The following is a 17,214-nucleotide window of genomic DNA, read 5'->3' on the forward strand; positions in this document are numbered from 1 at the left end:
TATAAAAATCGACTAATTCATATAGTTTTAACAACTTAGACTGCAGGAATAGATTATGAGTGTGCTCATAAAATCCTACTTTGTGTATAACTCTAATAGCACGTTTCTGGAGTATAAAGAGGGGATGTAGTGAACTTTTATAGTTGTTGCCCCAAATTTCAATGCAGTAGGTTAGGTAGGGCAAAACTAATGAACAATACAGTAAATACAATGCATTATAATCTAAGAAGTATTTAACCTTGTTAATAACTGAGACACTTTTAGAAACTTTACTTTGTATGTGTCTGATGTGTGCTTTCCAGGTTAATTTGCTGTCTATAGTTATTCCTAAGAATTTTATTTCTGACACAGTATCTATACTGTACTATATCTATACTATATCTATATCTATACTATAAAATTCCATGATTAAGAGTATCAAAGGCTTTTTGAGATCAATAAATATTCCAGCTGCATATTTCTTCTTGTCTAATTTATTCGTGATTTCTTCAACCGCATCAATTATGGCCATTGATGTTGACCTGGCTGACCTAAAGCCATACTGACTTTCATTAATTATGTTGTGTTTATCTATAAATTTCTCTAATCTGTTGTTAAAGAGTTTCTCTAATATTTTTGAAAACTGAGGGATTAGAGAGACTGGTCTGTAGTTAGTGAAGATGTGTTTGTTTCCATTTTTATACAATGGTATTATTTTTGCAATTTTCATTTTGTTTGGAAATGTTCCTGTTTGGAATGATAGATTGCATATATATGTTAAAGGATTAGAAATACTCTGGATAATTCTTTTTATTACAGTCATATCTATATCATAACAATCAGTAGATGATTGATGATTACACTTATTAACAGTATCTATTAGTTCAGCCTCGGTTACTCCAGACAGAAACATTGTCTTTGAATTATTTTCTATGGGTGAATTGTCAAGCTGATTTTATTTGCACTTAGGAATTTTATCAGCCAAGTCTGGTCCAACATTTACAAAAAAATTGTTAAAACTATTTACAATGTCATTCATATTATAGTTATCAAAATTCTTATCAGTAAAATAGTGTGGATATGACTTATTACTTTTACAACCCTTAATAACAGTATTCAATATTCCCCAAACCTTTTTAGTGTTATTCCTATTGTTATGTAATAAATTGTTATAATATAGTTTTTTGCTAGTTCTCATGATATCAGTCAGTTTATTTTTTATAAATTTTATATTTATGTTCAGATTCCTCAGTCCTTAAACTAATAAACTGTCTATATAAATTATTTTTCTTTTTACAAGCATTACGTAACCGCTTGGTTATCCATGGACCTTTTATGGCTATATTGTTTTTAATAATTTGACAAATTGGGTAGTTTTTATTATATACTGAAGTAAAGATTTCTAAAAAATTATCAAATGCTGAATCCACATTTCTTTCCCTATATAGTGTATACCAATCTTGTTCTAGCAGGTTATGATATAGTGAGTTGATAGCATTGTCATTTTTTATTCGTTTGTATATGGGTTTTTGGGGTGTTTTATGGTGATTACAGTTGTCATTATATACTATAAAGACAGGCAGGTGGTCAGATATGTCACAGATCATTAGGCCGCTGATACTTGTAGACTCCATGTCATTTGTGAAAATGTTGTCAATGAGAGTAGCACTATGAGGTGTAATTCTACTAGGTTTAGTGATAGCTGGATAAAAACACATACTGTGCATCCTATTGATAGAGTCATCGGTTGGTTTGTGATTAATGGGTTCATCAAATCAATATTGAAATCTCCACAGATAAATATTTTTTTGTTACCTATTGTGGAAAAAGTTTTTTCCACCCACTCTGTAAAAAATTCCAGACTTGAACCAGGTGACCTGTATAAGCAACTTACAATAATATTTTTCTTTTTTGCATTGAGTATCTCTATTGTTATGCATTCTAATGTGTCATATATTGTCATTGTCATATTTCCTATTACTTTAAATTTAATGTTATTATGGACATATATAGCAACTCCACCTCCCATTTTATTTCCTCTGTTTACATAGTTCAAGCTATAACCTTCTAACTCGAAATCTATGCCTTTATCCTCATTAAACCATGTTTCTGAAATCGCAATAATGTGAAATGGCTGGGTAAATTGTTGTAAATATTCTTTGATGTGGATGAAGTTACTATACATGCTCCTACTATTGAAATGAATAATTGAGAGTTTCCCTTTGGAGTCAACAAAATAGTTATAATCATCTTCAGATAAATATTTGCAATCTATTGGGTTGGATAATAAAAACAGGTTGTTATCAGGATCTAATTCATCTTCCAAATCTAATGCCCTATAATCAGTGTACTCAAATTATTTCAGTTCCAAGTGTCCATAGTCCAGAATCCTTTGTTGTATCCCTACATCATTTTCTTCCATGATAGAAGAATTATTGTTGGATGTCATTATATCGGTGCAATACAGTTATGTTTTGTCCTCATTCGTATTTTTTTAGTTCTTCTATGTCTTTGATGATGAGTACCTTGGCTTCCTCAGGTGTACCTTTAAGTTTAATGTATACTTTGCAGTTCATAACCCATGTGTTCTGTATTTTGTTTTGTTTCTGTAAATATCTGGCTTTCTTAGCAGTGTCCGCATTCCTTTTTGTTAAGTGGTCATTCAAGTAAACATTCGTGTCCTTTAGCTTTTTCCCTTGTTTCATTAGTGCAATTTTGCTTTTCCTGTTTACAAACCTCAAGATCACAGCTGGCGTGTTGTTGTCCCTAGCTGGCAGAGGGTGGCAAGCCTCGATGGTATCCACGTCCAGATTAATGTCTCTGGTTGCGAGAAAAGCTGCCACTTGTTGTTCCATGGAGCTCATCTCCAGCTCGCCGGCTCTGTCCTCGCTGTCTGCGGTCACAGCATACGCGGATGACCGGGGTTTTAACTTCAACCCTGTCACAATAACATCATTTATTGGCCAGGCCACGGAGCAGGTGATTAGAGACCCTGCAAGGCTTATGACAAATGTGGGGGTGGAATCCATTAGCTTAGCGGGAAATTTAGTGCAGAAAATCCACTATGGTGATAGTGCAGTTTATTTGCCAGGGAGGGAATTTCATCAAGTTGAGACTGTGGCCTGCTTCCTTAGTCGTGTCCATAAAAATCATAGAGGGATATGCTTTCCAAACTTAATACCCATTACTATATTGGATGATGTTGAAATTGAGGATGTCCCAGTGGTTGTTCCAGCAATAGCAAAGATTTCGTGTCTGCTACCTACAACGCGCGTGGAATGTCTTAAACCCAAACCTACTTCTAGGCATCTTATATATGCCACTCTGGAACCACCCCTAAACCCAAACAGTTCAACTGTCAACCCCACTGAGGTTCTTAGACTGGATCTCATTAACATAAGATCACTGTCCTCAAAATCATTGTTGATCAGTGATCTAATTATTGATCATCACTTAGATATGATTGGGCTATGTGAAACCTGACTTAAACCTACAGCTGTCCTCCCCTTAAATGAGGCCTGCCCACCAGCATATACATTTAGTCACATCCCTCGTGATGCGAAGCAAGGCGGGGGTGTTGCTCTTATTTATAAATCTAGGTTTAGCTTATTAGCTGTTGGGGGTTACAAATATTACTCACTTGAGCATCTGATTCTCTGCTCTGCTCAGGATATTACACATTGCCAAAGTCAGAAGAATAAAAATCAGTCGTATTACTTTGTCACTGTATATAGGCCTCCTGGCCCATATTCTGAATTCTTAGATGAATTTGGTGTATTCATCTCTAACTTGTCAACTAGTGTAGATAACATTCTGATCATTGGTGAATTTAACATTCATATAAATAAGCCTTCTGTTCCCCTCTGCAAATCGTTTATGGAAATTGTGGATGCATTAGGATTTCGGCAATGCATTCGGGATTCAACGCACATTAGTGGAAATACCCTGGATCTAGTTCTCGCATGTGGCATTGCTGTCACGAATATTGACATCATGCCTCTTATATCAGTGGTGTCTGATCACTCACTTATTAAGTTTACAGTTTCGTAGTTCACTCTCCTTTTACAGCACAAGATTTCCTGGATTACTTTGGGAAGAAAATAGAAGACATCAGGTTAAACATATCCCGGCATGCCTTAATCCAGCCACTACACCCTGCTATTGATGTGGGCGCCACTACTGAGGTATTACCTAGATTTACAGAATTTGACAGTATCTCACTAGGCATGCTGACAAAACTCGTAATGTCAACAAAAAGCACAACCTGTTTATTTGATCCTATACCAACAAAACTGTTTAAGGACCTGTGGCCCACTCTTGGGCCGACTGTGCTGGAAATTATTAATCTTTCTTTAACTTCTGGATCTGTTCCTAAATGTTTCATATCTGCAGTGATTAAACCATTACTTAAGAAACCTAATCTTGACCCTAGTGTATTGACAAACTATCAGCCGATATCAAATCTATAATTTTTCTCTAAAATTCTGGAAAAAGTGGTGTCACGGCAGCTCGTACACTATCTTACTGAGAATAATCTCTTTGAGCCACTGCAGTCTGCTTTTAGAAAATATCATTCCACAGAGACGGCTCTCACTAAAGTGGTGAATCATCTTCTGCTTACATTGGATTCGGACACCACTACGGTTCTGTTGCTGTTAGATCTCAGTGCTGCATTTGATACAGTGGATCATCATATTCTACTTGATAGGCTGGAAAATCATTTTGGAATTACTGGGAGTGCCCTTGCATGGCTGACGTCATACCAGTTGTTCTCACTGTTTTGTACAGTAACACTACCTCTAACCTTAGTGACATGAAATTTGGGGTTCCACATGGGTCTGTCTTAGGCCCCCTGCTTTTCTCCCTTTATATAGCACCCCTTGGACACATATTGCGGCATTTTGGGATTACCTTTCACTGCTATGCAGATGATACTCAGTTATACATGCCAATAACTGCTGGTAATCTCGTTCACATAAAATCCTTAGAAGATTGGCTTGCAGCAGTGAGAAGATGGATGTCTAGAAACTTCCTACTTTTAAACTCTGATAAGACTGAAATGATGGTTCTTGGTCCAGTGAGACATCGGCGTCAATTTGACCAGTTAACGCTCAGCCTCGGCTCGTGTGTCATACATCACACTTACAAAGTGAGGAACCTTGGGGTAATTTTTGATCCTTCGTTGTCCTTTGGCCTCCAAATTAGAAATATTACTAGGACTGCTTTCTTCCACCTGCGAAATATAGCGAAGCTTCGTCCCATCCTGTCTATGGCTGATGCTGAGACCCTGATCCATGCATTTATCTCTTCTACACTGGACTACTGCAATGTTCTATTTTCTGGTTTACTGCAGTCTAGCATTAGGGGTCTCCAATTGGTTCAAAATGCTGCAGCCAGACTTTTGACACGAAGCAGAAAGTTCAACCATATTACACCCATTTTGGCATCCTTTCACTGGCTTCCTGTCCCAGTGAGATCAGATTTTAAGGTTCTGCTACGAACCTATAAAATTTATTCATGGACTGGCACCCTCCTACCTAGCTGACCTAATTAAACCATAGGTCCCGGCCAGGGGTTTTACGTTCTCAGGGTGCAGGACTACTTTGTGTCCCTAAGGTGAATAAGAACTCTGCAGGTCACAGAGCTTTCTCTTATCTTGCCCCTGTTCTGTGGAATGATCTCCCTGCATCAATAAAACAGATTCTGTGGAGACTTTCAAGTCCAGACTTAAGACGCACTTATTTTCCCTTTCATATGGCTAGCATACTGGTACAGTTTTGTTTTATGCTTTTTACTCTTTTAATTCATTTTATTAGTAATTGGAGTGGGCCGCGGCCTCAATTTTACCTAAATTCTGGGGCTTTTAATGAAGTTTAGGGCTAGTGGCCGGCGATCACCTTAGTATTTCTCTGTTTTTCTTGTTGTTTAATGCTATCAAATTATACAGTATTTCTTGTCTTTCTGATGCCTGATTCTGTTTTTTCTCTCTGTTTAAGGTGCAGCTCCATCCAGAGATGGGAGTTGTGTTCGTGTTCGCGATCCTCCTGTCCTGTGCGCCAATTGCATTTCTTGTATATTCGTCCGTGAATTGTTCTGTGAATTGTTCTGTAATTTATGTTTTGTAGCATGGTCCAAGCAGAGGGTCACCCCTTTGAGTCTGGTCTGCTTGAGGTTTCTTCCTCAGAGGGAGTTTTTCCTTACCACTGTTGCTCTGGGGGTTGGTAAGGTTAGACCTTACCTGTGTAAGCGCTTTGAGGCAACTCTGTTGTGATTTGGCGCTATATAAATGAAAATAAATTGGAAAAAAAAAATTGAATTTATTCTTGAATATTGCTCCAAGTCATCCACTCTTTGCTCCAGTGCTGCAATCTTCCTGTCCCTCTCCTCGACTTGCGCCCGTAGTTTTGCGACTTCTTCCACAAGTTGCAAAATCTTGTCTTGTTTAGACTTAATGTCACAAACGTCATGTGAGAGAAAGTCAAATGCCTTTCTAATGTCCTCATTTTCCTCCGTTAATGGGGTTTGTTTCGGTGGCATGACGACGAGAAGACTGAGTTAGCGGCTAACCGATAGCTAACCTTTAGCTTCTGCTCACCAAGCAGCATAAAATGACACCCAAATTTACACACAGAGGTTTAATCAGTGTCCGATCTTAACAGCAAATATCCACAATCCTTACTCGTAATCCTTAATCGTCCAAAATATTTCCGTGAACAAGTACTTTGTGTGCAAACAACCACACACAACTGACATGAAATGTGTGATATCGCATTTGTAATTGCAGCATCTTGCATCTTCTATGGTTATTACCTACAATTAAATTGCGATCACTTGAGCTCCATATAAATGAATGTCTTTTTATTTTTGCTGTACATGTGAGAGAGGGCAATTCTACACTAAAGGAGTTACACTTAGAACAAAATTTGGCCATATTTAGCTTACATAAAAAAAAAAAAATTCTGATTGTAATTTTGTTACTGTAGAATTACACTACAGTCAGGAGGCTGTGAGTAAAGTACTCCTGAGGTTTTAAATGTCTGAAGATAATATAGTTATAATTTGAGAATAAAATAATTTAATAATAATTAGAGAATAAAAATGTAGCGACTTGTTTGTAGTCATATACAACCCCTGTCAAAAGTATGGAATCACCGGCCTCAGAGGATGTTCATTCAGTTGTTTAATTATGTAGAAAAAAAGCAGATCACAGACATGACACAAAACTAAAGTCATTTCAAATGGCAACTTTCTGGCTTGAAGAAACACTATAAGAAATCAAGAAAAAAGATTGTGTCAGTCAGTAACGGTTACTTTTTTAGACCAAGCAGAGGAAAAAAATATGGAATCACTCAATTCTGAGGAAAAAATTATGGAATCACCCTGTAAATTTTCATCCCCCAAATTAACACCTACATCAAATCAGATCTGCTCATTGACATTGACCCTATGTGTCTTTTTGCAAGGAATGTTTTTGCAGTTTTTGCTCTATGGCAAGATGCATTATCATCTTGAAAAATGATTTCATCATCCCCAAACATCCTTTCAATTGTCCAAAATATCAACATAAACTTGTGCATTTATTGATGATGTAATGACAGCCATCTCCCCAGTGCCTTTACCTGACATGCAGCCCCATATTTCCGTGAACAAGTACTCACGACGCGCAACCATACACCTAACTTCAAACTAAAAATGGATGCAATGATAAAAGTTTAAATGATAAAATTAAATTCTAAATTTAAACAAATCTTTCAAAACATCCATCCATTTTCTTTCTATATTTCATAATCTTGACAAAGGCTATTGCAATTTAAAGCAACAGTTAACAGTGGACACCTTGTTCTCAGGAACACAAGCAAAATGTTCCTTGTTTTCATTGGTCCTTAAGTCCTCCCCGTGCTTGCGTGGGTTCCTCCGGGTGCTCTGGCAAAAACATGCAGGTCAGGTGAATTGGTGACTACATTGACCAGAGGTGAGCGTGTGAATGCGTTTGTCCGTCTATATGTGGCCCTGCAATAGACTGGCAGCCTGTCCAGGGTTGAGCCCCACCTCTCACTCATTGAATGTTGGGATATTCTTGGCCCGCCCCCCGATTTAGAAAAGGAGTAAAAGGGTGATCCAGTTCAAACCATGATTTTTGTGATTTGTTATACACACACACACACACACACACACACACACACACACACACACACACACACACACACACACACACACACAAAAGAGAAAAGTATGTACAAAACTGTGGATATTTCTGTGGATAATGTGGATACTGCACATTAACAAATGTTGCACTCAGATGCTGACATCTCTTCACCATTCCTTGCAGTTCTGTGACACTTACTTTGAAACTTACTGTGTGTTCTTATTCTGAGGAGTGTCTCCGTCTTTCTGCCGGCTCCGGTTTATCTTCCACAGGGTGAAACTGTTTTTCAGTCTTGACAGTGACAGAGTGCTTTGGCCTCTGACGGGTTCTCAAACTGGGTTCTTCTGTCAACCAGGATCAGTGTGTGCTTGTGCATCTTTTTGTGTTTGCTGGTCTGTGTGTGTTTGTGTGTCACACCAAAAAGAGGAATCCAGAAAAAAAAGGCCAGGCTGAGGAAATAGTCAACAAAATTAATGACAAGAATGGAAAGAGGGTGAGAGAAAGAGAGACAGGTGCAGGAAGTGGTCGTTTTTATTTATTTATTTTTTTTACTTTTTTCATGTAAATGGAAAAGGTTGATAAGTGGCTGTTTGTGATTAGGGCTAATTTTTTTTCTGCACGAGATAGATAAAGAAAAAGAAAAAGGTTCATTTTGTTGACTTTCAGCAGATTTTCGAGCCAGTTCGTAATGAAATCCGTTATAAAACCATTACTTGGGCTCCACTGACCATGTCTGTAATGTTGGCTTCATGGTCCACATCCACATCCTTACCTTAATTTCCTAACGAGGTTTGTAATGATATCAGCAGATTTTTAAAATGCTGTTGAATGTTTTATTTCCTGCAGACGTAGAGGGACTAATATGATATTGCAGCGCTTCCTCGTCTAATCACATTACTTATTTCAATTCTTCCCAGTTTGTCTGTGTGAAGTGGAGCACATACATATTCCCATTTACAATCCAGGTAGTCGCAGTAATGACACTGGTTAATGGAGCGGAAAGCTTCCTTTGCACTGAGAACTTCTCCACAGGTTAATGAAGTGTGTGTGTGTGTGTGTGTGTGTGTGTGTGTGTGTGTGTGTGTGTGTGTGTGTGTGTGTGTGTGTGTGTGTGTGTGTGTGTGTGTGTATTTCACAGGGAGTCAAATTCTGTCCTCAGGGAATAATGGGAATAAATTAAGAGGATTAAGAGGAGCCCATTGTTTTAGCAATGCACATTATGTTAGAAATATGCATTTCTGCTGCTCAGAGCTGCTGCAGGGAGGAGACGAGGGAAGGGAATGAGGAGGAGGTGAGGACGCAGAGCAGCTTAAATGAAAGGTCATGAAATCGATCCGGTTGTTCAATTATCCGTCAACAGCTGCACAAACTGTCAAAGTATCAAACGTGTTGAACTTTCTACTTATTGAAAATGATGCATTTCCAAATTTAAGGCGCTATATCTGTGGTTAATTGGGTTATATAAACAATAAATATTCAGAAACCGCTTGTCTATGTCACAATGAAGTGTCATCAGTCACAGGTTTATCGCAGAATTTTGAAGATTTATGACAAGAGCAGCAGACAGGTTAGATATATTATTTTACAAGCATACTGTTTGAAATGTTCCAGATAGCTGTCATATTATTCCCAGCAGGTGGCGCTGCTGCACTGCATGGTACATATTTGATTTTTTTTTTTTTTTTGTAAAGTTTATCACATAGTTTTAAACTTTTTCATATATTACACTACTTTTGTGTAATGGTGTAAAACCATTTCTAATACCGAAAGAGTTTATCCATATGAATAAAAATGTTTATTCATTTAAGATTTGAGGAATTCCTAAAAATGCATTTCATATTTTCAGGACTCCAGAGCTCTCAAGTTGAGGAGTTATTTTCCACAGAATCTTGTCTTGTAGGTGATACTGGTGGAATGTTGGAGAATGTCATGCATTAGCATGACAGCGCGACGACATATTGGGTCTCATGCTGAGTGTGTGAAACGTGACAGGACCATTTAAAGCACGTCTGACTCTGAATGAGTGAGACTTGGGAGCTCTGGGACGCTAGCCAAATTATACCTTATGCCCAAAGATTTACACAAATATATGTCTCGCATTCTGAAAGCTGAGATTGTTTTGAAATTATATTGAAATTATATAAACTTTGAGAAAATGACTTTGGACCCCAGAAGGTTAATATGCTATTTAAATTTTAAACTCTGGAAATGTTCTGGACAGTGACAGTCATATGATGGATTAGCAAGAGAGTGTCTTTCCAACCTCTGAACAAAACACTGAACCATCTTGGATGCAACCCCCTCTAGATTTGTCACAGGGTGTTACGAGACTCACTGGAGACTCTAAATCTTCAGGATTTCAGGTAATCCATTTGTAGGTAAATCCTGGAAAAGAACATTTTGAACAGTTTAACAATTTAACCTGCCATAAATATATATTCCTCTTGTACAACTTCAGTCTGTTTGTTTATTTCTCCTATGTTCTTTTTTTTTTTTCTTTGCTGAAGTTTATTTTTAGTTATTTGAACTCTGTCTTTTATTTGTGAATTATTTAGTGTTTATTAATACAGGCTTGTACAGAGAGAATACATTTCAAAACCGGAGTCAAATACCTTGTATTCTTTTTGAGGATACTTGGTGAATAAAGGGTTTTCTAATTATGATTCCTGGAAAAGTCACTTTGTGTGCAAACAACCACACACAACTGACATGAAATGTGTGATATCGCATTTGTAATTGCAGCATCTTGCATCTTCTATGGTTATTACCTACAATTAAATTGCGATCACTTGAGCTCTATATAAATGAATGTCTTTTTATTTTTGCTGTACATGTGAGAGAGGGCAATTCGACACTAAAGGAGTTACACTTAGAACAAAATTTGGCTTACATAAAAAAAAAAAAATTCTGATTGTAATTCTGTTACTGTAGAATTACACTACAGTCAGGGGGCTGTGAGTAAAGTACTCCTGAGGTTTTAAATGTCTGAAGATAATATAGTTATAATTTGAGAATAAAATAATTTAATAATAATTAGAGAATAAAAATGTAGCGACTTGTTTGTAGTCATATATTTATGAGGTTTCCACCAGATTTTGCTTTCAAACCTGAAGGTCTGGTTCCTGTTGAAACAAACTCTGGTGCACTTTCTCTTCAGAGATTTGGCTCATTTATTCTGAGAGTAATGTGCCATTAGACCTCGGCGGCAAACCACTAACCCGTGATACCGCTTTGCACACACGTCTGTGTGGTTTGTTTGTGATGTGAACACCAAGTGGAGCCACCAGAGAACGCTGTGACCGTGGATGTGCCAAACGTATAGATGCTAAAATGTTCTTGCATCTTCGGGTGCTTTTCAACAAGAAATATAACAAAGGATCATCATGTGGGAACGGAGCCATTTGTTGACAGACAGCAGTTTGTCCGCTCAGCCTCTGGAAACAGTGCTGAGTGTCGAGCATTCTCTGAGTCCGCGTCTCTATTCCAGTTCAAACACAGAGCTCTGGGTCTGTGAGTGAACAGTAAATCCTCATTCTGTCTCCCAGAAAGGCATCATTAAACCGAATCTTCCCCACTGCCCATGTTTCACCTGGCTGTAGCCGATGGATGGTTATTGAAGAGATGTAGGAATGGACTGCTTGTCTGCCTGGATGGTTGCCATCCAGGACCTAAGGCGGCTACTTCATATGTAACACGTCAGTTCAACAGGACCGGGCTGTGGAGTGGTTTGTCAATTAAAACAGTAAATGAACTGTTGATGAAAGACTTCTGCATCTGAGTGAAACCCTCAAAGGATTTTATAATAATGCATCTTATTCACAGATGTCAGTGTGCTTCCTCCTAAAGCACTCAACTGCACGCTGACACCAATTTGGGTGTTATGCCCCTTGCTCAAGGGCACTTGTGTGATAGTGAGACACGTGCTTGTCCATATTTTCTTGTTTGGTCAGGGGAATTAATCCGTTTAGGTTCCTAATTGTTTTCAGATGTTCTCGTTGATGTTTTTTTGTTTTAAACCTTTGAGGTGTTTTTGTGTGGAACTGTTCATGTAGAAGAATGAAGCTTTGAAGCTTTTTTGTGAAAGTGACGCACTGAGAATAATAATCGCTGCTACAGGCAAAGTGAACTAAAGTCGGCAGAAGTGCTGAATTGCGCAAAATATAAATAGCAAGTCCTTTAGGAACATTTCCATGTAAAACACAGAACACAATGATGTTTGACACCAGTGACAGAGGACTGGTGAGGAGCCGTAGAGGTTGATTAACTTGAGTCTGGTTTCCTGGGCCCGGTTTCATAAAGCAGCCTAATCTTATTTAGTGAACTAAACTCAGTCGACTTAGTTGTTGCACAACGCACTTAGTTGATCAAACTTTCACGTTACCCGACTAAAATTTTTAACCTGTTACAGGGGAAGCTAATCTTATTTTAGTCGACAAAACATCAATGTCTTACCTCAAAAAAAAAGGCAGCTACCATGTGCCACCACTTGACGGAGGAAAAAAGGAAGGAGAGACTTACTGCAGGAGCAGGTGTTCCAAGACTGGAATAATCCATTGGAGATTTATATGGACTCTGAGGTCGGGAGCACTTCTCTGCTGCGGCGAACTCAGCCATGTTTGTAGCAGACGGACCAACCTAGAAGTAAACAAAACTGTTGCACGAGAGGACGTTATGACCGTGAAAATCGTTGACTAATGTAGGACCACTAATCTACATGTTTAACCATCGATGTGAAACGGAGATTAGATGGATAATGTTGGGCGACTAACCTTAGTTGACTAAGCTAGCTTAGTAGACTAACACATTAGACTGCTTTATGCTGTTCCATTAAAACATATTTAACAGTAAGAGGTAGATAAAAATATTTTTCATGACTGGCTCCCTTAAAGGCAGCGACAAAGGCAGCACAAGAAAATTAACAATGGAGCATGATTTACCTCAAACCTTGATCAATTTTACTGTAGTAGAGTAAAAATATTAAGTGTTATTCAAAGGAAATACTCCTAAAATTAAAAACGCTTCACAATTTGAGTTAAATCTCACACTGGCATGAAAGTACTGGGCTACTTTACACTCGTGCCAATGCAGTAACAGTAGTAGTACTGGCAGTAGTTCTCATACTTGTACCGGTGTCAGTCAGTGAGTCAGACACTGCAAGAGAATCTGATTTATCCAACCACAAGAGGGCACCACCTGCTCGCTTTATGTCATTATTAGAGGGAGCTGGAGAGGGGAGGAGAGAAAATTAAGAGGGAAAAAAGGAGAGAGGAATGAAGGTGCAGCGCAGAGATAGAGCAAAAAGGAGTGATGGGGGAAGGTGGGAAAGAGCATCGCCCTACATCCTGTGAATATTTTCCTTTTGATTTGAATATTGCTCATTTTTATTCCAGCCTGTGTGCACATGTTTTGTGCTGCTGGTGTGGCTCAGTGCTGCATCTGTGTGAATGAAAATGAAACCTCCATTGGATTGTAAATGAATCAGATGTTCTCCAGAGAGGCCAGCAGTGGATTCACCTGCTGCGTGTTACCATGTGTGTGTCTTCCAGTGAACCAAAGCCCTTGAACGCAGCCCAAACAGCTGCACCCCTCACTATCTGTTTCCACAAAACCATTTGTCTGATTTTCATTTCACTACACTATATATAAAATATGCTGCACTATCATCTACAGCCATAAGGTGGCACTGTCTCCATATGTCAGAAGAAGCTCTTGTATACTGATCTGAATGAGGTACTATGATTCACACTCCATAGCCAAAGATGGCAGTAATTCATATCATTTATTTATTTGTCAGGGACAATGCAATCAGACATAGAGCAAGCCGTGTTTGCAACTGATACGATGCACAAAGAGTTTACAGCCATAAAGCTGGGTGACAACTGCTGTAAGACAAAAAGAACAAATACAAAAAGAAGACTATCTGAGTCAGGAGAACTAGCTGGGTTTTAGAGAACTAGTGAAATGAATAAATCATGTTCTCAAACTGAAAGGCCATACTCGAATAAAGAGTGGAATTAACCTAACCTTCATACTGCTCTGCACTTGTTTGGATGATGTTGGACTACAAGAAACAGCAATACTGAGGACAGCTAAGGCTAACCAGAAAGTACAGAAATTCTTAAACATTTAATTACATAATCAGATAAATTAACATGCATTTGCTTCTGAACAGAATCTTTTTTTTCTGTTCAGTAGTAAAAAAAGAAAAATGGCACATTCATTTCTGCTCACTAACGTAGTAGTTACATTACAAATAAATGATGCTCTGATTTATTTTGCAAACACACCACATTTCAAAAATAGATATGACTGGAGTGACTTTTCTATGCTATTTTCATATTCAGGACACATTTTGGGGCAGATACGACAAATGGGCCTGTGTGACATATTGTCCAAAAAACATGATACACACAAGACATTTAATTCAGGAACTCTAGGAACAATCAGTACAGTGTTTATTTGCAAAAGCACATCCAGACCCCAGATGACCCACCTCTCTGTTCTCATCAGGTTTAACAAGAGTAACAATAATTATTTAGTGATTTAACATCTCATTTGTGACTGTTTACTTTTGCTGTTACTGTGACATTGTGAAGAGGGTGCGTGTGCTTTATTCTTGATGTCCTGACTCTTCTAAGTCCCTGTTAGTAAATGATATAATAATTGATCAACATATTGATTTATTCTGCCTTACAGAAACCTGGTTACAGCAGGATGAATATGTTAGTGAGTCAACACCCCAGAGTCACACTAAGAATGCTCGTAGCACAGGCCGAGGGGGAGGATTAGCAGCAATCTTCCACTCCAGCTTATTAATTAATCAAAAACCCAGACAGAGCTTTAATTCATTTGAAAGCTTGACTCTTAGTCTTGTCCATCCAAATTGGAAGTCCCAAAAACCAGTTTTATTTGTTGTTATCTATCGTCCACCTGGTCGTTACTGTGAGTATCTCTGTGAATTTTCAGACTTTTTGTCTGACTTAGTGCTTAGCTCAGATAAGATAATTATAGTGGGTGATTTTAACATCCACATAGATGCTGAGAATGACAGCCTCAACACTGCATTTAATCTATTATTAGACTCAATTGGCTTTGCTCAAAATGTAAATGAGTCCACCCACCACTTTAATCATACTTTAGATCTTGTTTTGACTTATGGTATGGAAATTGAAGACTTAACAGTATTCCCTGAAAACCCCCTTCTGTCTGATCATTTCTTAATAACATTTACATTTACTTTAATGGACTACCCAGCAGTAGGGAATAAGTTTCATTACAGTAGAAGTCTTTCTGAAGGTGCTGTAACTATGTTTAAGGATATGATTCCTTCTTTGTTATGTTCTCCAATGCCATTTACCAACACAGTGCAGAGTAGCTACCTAAACTCTGTGAGTGAGATAGATTATCTCGTCAATAGTTTTATATCCTCATTGAGGACAACCTTGGATGCTGTAGCTCCTCTGAAAAAGAGAGCCTTAAATCAGAAGTGCATGACTCTGTGGTATAACTCACAAACTCGCAGCTTAAAGCAGATAACCCGTAAGTTGGAGAGGAAATGGCGTCTCACTAATTTAGAAGAGCTTCACTTAGCCTGGAAAAAGAGTCTGTTGCTCTATAAAAAAGCCCTCCGTAAAGCTAGGACATCTTACTACTCATCACTAACTGAAGAAAATAAGAACAACCCCAGGTTTCTTTTCAGCACTGTAGCCAGGATGACAAAGAGTCAGAGCTCTATTGAGCCGAGTATTCCTTTAACTTTAACTAGTAATGACTTCATGAATTTCTTTGTTAATAAAATTTTAACTATTAGAGAAAAAATTACTCATAACCACCCCAAAGACATATCGTTATCTTTGGCTGCTTTCAGTAATGCTGGTATTTGGTTAGACTCTTTCTCTCCAATTGTTCTGTCTGAGTTATTTAATTAGTCACTTCCTCTAAACCATCAACATGTCTATTAGACCCCATTCCTACCAGGCTGCTCAAGGAAGCCCTACCATTAATTAATGCTTCAATCTTAAATATGATCAAACTATCTTTATTAGATGGCTATGTACCACAGGCTTTTAAGGTGGTAGTAATTAAACCATTACTTAAAAAGCCATCACTTGACCCAGCTATCTTAGCTAATTATAGGCCAATCTCCAACCTTCCTTTTCTCTCAAAAATTCTTGAAAGGGTAGTTGTAAAACAGCTAACTGATCATCTGCAGAGGAATGGTCTATTTGAAGAGTTTCAGTCAGGTTTCAGAATTCATCATAGTACAGAAAAAGCATTAGTGAAGTTTACAAATGATCTTCTGATGGCCTCAGACAGTGGACTCATCTCTGTTCTTGTCCTGTTAGACCTCAGTGCTGCTTTTGATACTGTTGACCATAAAATTTTATTACAGAGATTAGAGCATGCCATAGGTATTAAAGGCACTGCGCTGCGGTGGTTTGAATCATATTTATCTAATAGATTACAATTTGTTCATGTAAATGGGGAGTCTTCTTCACAGACTAAGGTTAATTATGGAGTTCCACAAGGATCTGTGTTAGGACCAATTTTATTCACTTTATACATGCTTCCCTTAGGCAGTATTATTAGAAAGCATTGCGTAAATTTTCATTGTTACGCAGATGATACCCAGTTTTATCTATCCATGAAGCCAGAGGACACACACCAATTAGTTAAACTGCAGGAATGTCTTACAGACATAAAGACATGGATGACCTCTAAATTCCTGCTTTTAAATTCAGATAAAACTGAAGTTATTGTACTTGGCCCCACAAATCTTAGAAACATGGTGTCTAACCTGATCCTTACTCTGGATGGTATTACCCTGACCTCTAGTAATACTGTGAGAAATCTTGGAGTCATTTTTGATCAGGATATGTCCTTCAATGCGCATATTAAGCAAATATGTAGGACTGCTTTTTTACATTTGCGCAATATCTCTAAAATTAGAAAGGTCTTGTCTCAGAGTGATGCTGAAAAACTAATTCATGCATTTATTTCCTCTAGGCTGGACTATTGTAATTCATTATTATCAGGTTGTCCTAAAAGTTCCCTGAAAAGCCTTCAGTTAATTCAAAATGCTGCAGCTA

Source organism: Thalassophryne amazonica, chromosome 3 (genome assembly GCF_902500255.1).
Source record: "Thalassophryne amazonica chromosome 3, fThaAma1.1, whole genome shotgun sequence".
Lineage (NCBI taxonomy): Eukaryota > Metazoa > Chordata > Actinopteri > Batrachoidiformes > Batrachoididae > Thalassophryne > Thalassophryne amazonica.